We start from the raw sequence: 7,285 nt of genomic DNA on the forward strand, positions 1-7,285 counted from the left end.
ACGTTTATGGCAACGATAGTCCTTGGAAAAAAATCTTAAAAAAATCCACGTTTATGGTAACGATAGTCCTTGGAAAAAATTCTTTAAAAAATCCACGTTTACAGCTTCGATAGTCCTTGGAAATAATTCTTTAAAAAATCCACGTTTATGGCTTCGATAGTCCTTGGAAAAAAATCCACGTTTATGACAACGATAGTCCTTGGAAAAAATTGTTTAAAAAATCCACGTTTATGGCAACGACAGTCCTTGGAAAAATTTCTTCGAAAAATCCATGTTTATGGTTTCGATGGACCTTGAAAAAGTTTCTTTAAAAAATCCACGTTTATAACATCATCGAAAAAATTCCTCAAGAAAATTCAAGTTTATGGCTCCGATAGTCCTTTTTCTTTAAAAAATCCAGGATTATAGCATCGGTAGTACTTGGAAAAAATTCTTTAAAAAATCCAGGATTATAGCATCGGTAGTACTTGGAAAAAAATTCTTTAAAAAATCCACGTTTATGGCTTCGACAATCTTTGGAAAATTTTCTTTAAAAAATCCACGTTTATGGCTTTGATAGTTCTTGGAAAAAATTCTTCAAAAAATCCATGTTTATGGCTACGTTAGTCTTTGGAAAAAATTCTTTAAACAATCCACGTTTATGGTTTCGCTGGTCCTTGGAAAAAATTATTTGAAAAATCCACGTTTATGGCATCGATAGTCCTTGGCTAAATTTCCTTAAAAAATTCACGTTTATGGCCTTGATAGTCCTTGGAAAATATTCTTTAAAAATCCACGTTTATGGCATCGATAGTCCTTGGCTAAATTTCCTTAAAAAATTCACGTTTATGGCCTTGATAGTCCTTGGAAAAAATTCTTTAAAAAATCCACGTTTATGGAAACGATAGTCCTTGGAAAAAATTCTTTAAAAAATCCACGTTTATGGCCTCGGTAGTCCTTGGAAAAATTTCTTTACAAAATCCACGTTTATGGCAACGATAGTCCTTGGAAAAAAATCCACGTTTATGGCAACAATAGTCCTTGGAAAAAAATCCACGTTTATGGCAACGATAGTCCTTGGAAAAAAATCTTAAAAAAATCCACGTTTATGGTAACGATAGTCCTTGGAAAAAATTCTTTAAAAAATCCACGTTTACAGCTTCGATAGTCCTTGGAAATAATTCTTTAAAAAATCCACGTTTATGGCTTCGATAGTCCTTGGAAAAAAATCCACGTTTATGACAACGATAGTCCTTGGAAAAAATTGTTTAAAAAATCCACGTTTATGGCAACGACAGTCCTTGGAAAAATTTCTTCGAAAAATCCATGTTTATGGTTTCGATGGACCTTGAAAAAGTTTCTTTAAAAAATCCACGTTTATAACATCATCGAAAAAATTCCTCAAGAAAATTCAAGTTTATGGCTCCGATAGTCCTTTTTCTTTAAAAAATCCAGGTTTATGGCATGGATAGTCCTTGGAAAACAATCCACGTTAGTGGCATCGATAGTCCTTGGAAAAATTTCTTTGAAAAATCCAAATTTTTGGCATCGATAGTCCTTTGAAATTTTTCTTTAAAAATCCACGTTTATGGCTTCGATAGTCCTTGAAATTTTTTCTTTAAAAAAATCCAAGTTTATGGCATCGATAGTCTTTGGAAAAATTTCCTTAAAGAATCCAGGTTCTTGGCATCGATAGTACTTAGAAAAAATTCTTTAAAAAATCCACGTTTATGGCTTCGATAGTCCCAGGAAAAAATTATTAGAAGACGAGGTCTTCTAAGCACAGAGGGCCTTTTAAAGGTCTTCTTAAAACAGAAGACTTATTTAAGGTCTTCCAGAGGAAGAAGACCTATTTAGGTTCTTCTAGAGCAAAAAAAAACTATTTAAAGTCTTCTAGAGGCAGAAGACAAGAGAAAGATTTCTATCGACAGAAGACCTATTAAACTTTTTCCAGAGATCTTCTAAACACAGAAGACCTGTGTAAGGTCTTTCAGAGCTAGAAGTCCTGTTAACGCTCTCCTATATGTAGAAGTCCCGTTTAAGGTGTTCTAAAGCTTGAAAACCTTTAAGCGATCATCAAGAGGTAGAATACCATTCCTAAGATCTTCAGGAGGCAGAATACATAGTAAGGGTCTTCTATATCCAGAAGACCTTGTCTCCTAAAGTGTTATTTTTTGGATGTTATATTTTTGTGAACATCCGTTTCGTGCTTTGTTTCACTGTCTTCTTTCACATCTTTAGTTTGGCCTATAATTTAACCATGAATCTTCTTACATACGAACAACGCTTGCAAATCATTTAATTTTATTATCAAAGACGCTCTTCTTCCATTTTAGGGTAAACTAAATTTTTTTGCCTCAATGGGTATGTAAATAAGTAGAATTGTCGATTTTGCAGAGAAGATCAGCCAAAGACATTGCAAAAGCTGCCAATGCATTCAGAGAAAGTCACGGTTTGGTGCGATTTATGGGTTGGGGGCATTATTGGACCCTACTTCTTCAAAGATGCTGCCGATCGTAACGTAACTGTGAGATGATATCCAACTTCTTTGGCCCGACTGCACAAGAGCTTGACTTGCATGCCACCAAGATTTTTCTGAATTTTCCAGAATTTAATATTTTTTTTTTGAAAATTTTTTCTATAGCTCTTAAAAAATCAGCCTTTATAAACAAAAACACCCATAAATGCTCTGAAACTTTTCTGGAAGTGTAGATGGGTATGAGCTTAAAACAATGATATCCCATTATGATCATTTACACTCACACACACACACAAATTTTGACATAAATTTCAGTTGTGTGATTTGAATGTTTGCGCTATTCGGGTTTGTTGGCAGTTTTTTTTTATTTTTCTTTCTTCTTCTTCTTCTGCTTGGTGATATATGAAATATTTTCTTAACTGGTCGTCGTTGTTGCTGTTTTTGTTATTTTCATTTTTTTCTTGCTTTTTTTGCACATTTTACTACCGACACACGTGTAGGTGTAAAACAAGATAATCGTTTCGGTTGGTCGGTATGACGGAGTGGCTGGCAAATCAGTTAACCAGCCAGTCAGTTTAATGTTCGATTTTCCATTTTAGCTGACGGTTTTTTTTTTGCATGGCTTTGCCACGGCTTAAAACTGGGATGCCCGTGGTGTGGTGGCTTAGCCCAAGCGTTGTGGTGTCTGTTTGTGTCGTCTTACCTGTAATCAAATCTCGATGCCAAACACTTTTTACCTGTGATTGATATTTATGTGTTGTTAAGTTATTTTCAGTGGTTTGGGGCAACCAGATCATAGCTCTCTGATTTAGAAAAAATATATTTTTGCTTAGTTTTGTTTTAAAAGTATATCTATCTGTAATCTGATTATTAGTATTCTAATAGCTTAAACGCTCATTAACATCTGTAATAAGTGGAAAACTAGATTACTGGAACTTCTATGCCAGGTGGCCTGGGCATAGCTACCTTGTTTAAAATTCATATTTATATTTAACAATGTAGAAAATGAAAATAAAAGCGAGAGAGATATATTCTCACACCTCTCCGTTTTGAAACTTTTAAGATTTTAACTAAGTAATTCTCTCGAGGATCCATATAAGCCAGATAGTGTTTACATAGAAAACCGTGGGGTCTTTACTTGAAAGACCAGAAAGTCTTCTCATAGAAGACCCGAGGGTCATGAGAAGGTTGTCTTATAGACCATGTGAAGGTCTTCTTATAGAAGAAAAAAAACTTTTCAAAACTTTTTTCCAAGGACTATCGGACGCACGAACTTGGCTTTTTTATGATTTTTTAAGGACTATCAATGAATTTTTAACATGAATTTGAACATGATTTTTTTATAAAATTTTGTCGATGCCAAAAAAGTAGTTTTTTTAAAGATTTCTTTCAAGGACTTCCAAAGTCATAAACGTGGATTTTTTAAAGATTTTTTTCCAAGAACTGTCAAAGAACAATAATTATAATTAAATAATTTTTTTCAAGGACTATCGAAGCCATAAACCTGAATTTTTTCAAAGACTATCGTGACCATAAACTTTTTAAATATCCAAGAGCTATCGAACGTGGATTTTTTAATGATTTTTTTCAAAGAGCTATCGAACGTGGATTTTTTTATGGATTTTTTAACCACTATCTATGGCATAAACATGGATTTTTTTATGGATTTTTTAACCACTATCTATGGCATAAACATGGATTTTTTAAATAGTTTTTCAATGGGCTGTCGTAGCCATAAATGGGGATTTTGAAAAGGATTTTTTCCAAGGACCATAAACGTGAATTTTTTAAAGATTTTTTCCAAGGACTTTGGAGCCAATAAACGTGGATTTTTAAAAGAATTTTTTCCAACGCTTCACAAGGACCTGGATTTTTAAAAGATTTTTTTCCAAGGACTTTGGAGCCAATAAACGTGGATTTTTAAAAGATTTTTCCAAGGACTTTAGAGCCAATAAACGTGGATTTTTTAAAAGAATTTTTTCCAAGGACTTTGGAGCCAATAAACGTGGATTTTTAAAAGATTTTTCCAAGGACTTTAGAGCCAATAAACGTGGATTTTTTAAAAGAATTTTTTCCAAGGACCATAAACGTAAATTTTTAAAAGAATTTTTTCCAAGGACCATAAACTTGGATTTTTTAAAGAATTTTTTCCAAGGATTGTCGAAAACGTGGATTTTTAAAGAATTTTTTCCAAGGATTGTCGAAAACCTGGATTTTTTAAAGAATTTTTTCCGATAATTGTCGATGCCATAAACGTGGATTTTTTAAAGAATTTTTTCCAACGACGATTGGAGACATAAACATGAATTAAAAAAAAAAAAAATCTGAGGTCTATTGAAGCCACAAACTTGGATTTTTTTAAGATTTTTTCCCAAGGACTATCGAAGCCATAATCGTGGAATTTTTTTCCAAAGACTATCGAGGACATAAACGTGGATCTTTTAAAGAAACTTTCCCATGGACTATCGAAGCCATAAACGTGCGTTTTTTAAAGAATTTTTTCCAAGGATTGTCGAAGCCGAGAACGTGCATTTTTCAAGATTTTTTCCTAGTAAAACCGAGGCCATGAGCATGGATTTTTAAATAATTTTTTTCTAAGGACTATTGGTGCAATAAGCGTGGATTTTTTAAGGACTATCTCAGCCTTAACGTGGATCTTTTACAGAATTTTTCCCAAGGACTATCTAAGTATTTTTTTTATTGAAATTTATCGGATTTTTTATAGATTGTTTTCCAAGGACTATCAAACCACAAATGTGGATTGTTTATCATTTTTTGTAGGACTATCGAAGTCATACACGTGGATGTTTTAAATAACATTTTTAAAAGACTATCGAAGCCATGAACATGCATTTTTTTAAGATTTTTTTTCAAGGACTATAGAGGCCATGAACTTGCAGTTTTCAAGATTTTCTTCCATGGACTAATCAGGCATTAAACGTGGATATTATATATAATTTTTTCCAAGGTTCAATGAAACAATAAACGTGGATTTTTTCCAAGGACTATTGAAGCCATTTTTTCCAAGGACTATTGAAGTCCAAATGTGGGTTTTTTAAAGAATTTCCACAAGGACTATCGCGGCCATAAACCTTGAGTTCTTAAAGATTTTTTCCAAGGACTATCGCTGCCATACTCATGAATTTTTTTAAGATTTTTTCCAATAACTGTCGAAACTTTAAACGTAGATTTTTTTAAATTTTTTTTATCAAAGATCTTTTTCCAAAGACTATCGATGTCATAAACTTGGATTTTTTAAAGAATTTTTTTAAGGACTATCGATGCCATAAATGTCGATTTTTTTAAGTTTTGTTTTCAAGGACTAACGATGCTATAATCTTCGATTTTTTAAAGAATTTTTATCGTGGACTTTCGATGCCATAAATGTAAATTATTTCAAGATTTTTTTTCCAAGGCTAGCGTGGACATAACTTTGGATTTTTTAAAGAATTTTTTCCGAGAGGTTCTTCTCATAGATGACCCGATGGTTTTCTCATAGAAGACCTGAAGGTAAAAAAGTTTTCTTAAGAAGGTCAGAAGATAGATATTTAATCACCTTAGGCCTGAATTCGAAATTGGTACAAAGTTTGGATCAATTTTGTACTTTCTCGTATATGTACCTTGTAACGTTATAACACTTTTTTAAATCCAGAATTTTTTTTATACCTACAGGTACTTGTAATGCACTTTGCCCAATAGTAAAGCTCACTTTTTACAACGCTCATTCATATATTCATAAAAATGTTCTGGGTATGAGGTCATTGACTTACCTTGCTTCCTGGCGAACAAAAAAACGACGAAACGAAAAGCACAATCGATCGGTTGTTGTTGCATTAGGAAATCAATATTAAAAATCTAAAAAAAAGAAATAGAGAGATGCATTATTTTTACAATGAATGCAAAATATTTAAATATTTATAAATAAATGTGGAGAGGGGCGAACACAGCCAAGCCATAAAAACCAGCAACCGGGCAGCGGCATTAAAAATGTTAGGTGGTGTTGCGGTGAGCGATGATTGTTGTTACAAAACTATTTTGTTGTTATTTATAAACGATTTTAAATTAGCAACTTTGTTGTTATTTTTATGATCGCGGTTGTTTTTATTTTTTTATTTTTTTTTTTTTTTTTTTTTTGTAATTTCTTAATGCAACTATTGTTGCAATGGATGTTGTTTTTGCTTAGCTATTTAGCAACAAAGAAAAGTCAATCAAATTTCATGGGTTTTAATCTGTACGCCCCCTCCCCCCTCCCTCTAGTTTATTGTTAATGTTTGTTGTTGTTTTTTTAATAAATATGAAAATAAAAACGCGATAAGTTCAATGAACTGAGCGGAAAACACAAACATTCAAACGCACACACACGAATAGACGAACACTACTTTGTCATATCAAACAGCCAACCAACCAGCCAGCGAGCCAATCGACTGCAAATAAAACAAAAACAACAAATGCTAACTGACAAGAAATTGGTGACGACGGAACCGCGCAATAGATATGAAAGACGGGCCCACAGTTAACTGCGAAAGTGAGAAGACAGAGAGAGAGAGAGAGGGGGGGAGGCCGCGCAGATGTGGGACAAGTGCCTCGGTCTTTGGGTACCCGGCAGGTGGACGGACAACTTTCAATAAAATATTTAAATTTATTCGAAATAATTAATGCCAAATGTGGTTTAAATAGATTTGTGTGTCCAACTCTTCTTTTTTTTTCGTTAGCTAATAAATTACGAGAAGAATGCTAACAGCAAATTAATCGCTGTTCGAGAAAAACCAGAAGAAAACGGAAAAAACCCAAAAGGGGTAAAATTCAAAAAAAAAAAAAATATTCAAA

The 7,285-nt window shown here is 33.1% G+C and overlaps 1 protein-coding gene across 1 annotated transcript in view; it reads right to left on the reverse strand.

Moving 5' to 3' along the window:
• The window catches only part of LOC101899414 (longitudinals lacking protein, isoforms F/I/K/T), a 301,516-nt gene extending 295,197 nt beyond the window's left edge, over positions 1 to 6,319 (reverse strand). Inside the window, exon 1 of the mRNA XM_059131028.1 lies at positions 6,229 to 6,319. The gene's annotated coding sequence lies outside the window, so the exon portion shown is untranslated. The remainder of the gene's footprint in view (positions 1 to 6,228) is intronic.
• Positions 6,320 to 7,285: the final 966 nt, after the last annotated feature.

This window comes from Musca domestica, unplaced genomic scaffold, assembly GCF_030504385.1.
Source record: "Musca domestica strain aabys unplaced genomic scaffold, Musca_domestica.polishedcontigs.V.1.1 8, whole genome shotgun sequence".
Lineage (NCBI taxonomy): Eukaryota > Metazoa > Arthropoda > Insecta > Diptera > Muscidae > Musca > Musca domestica.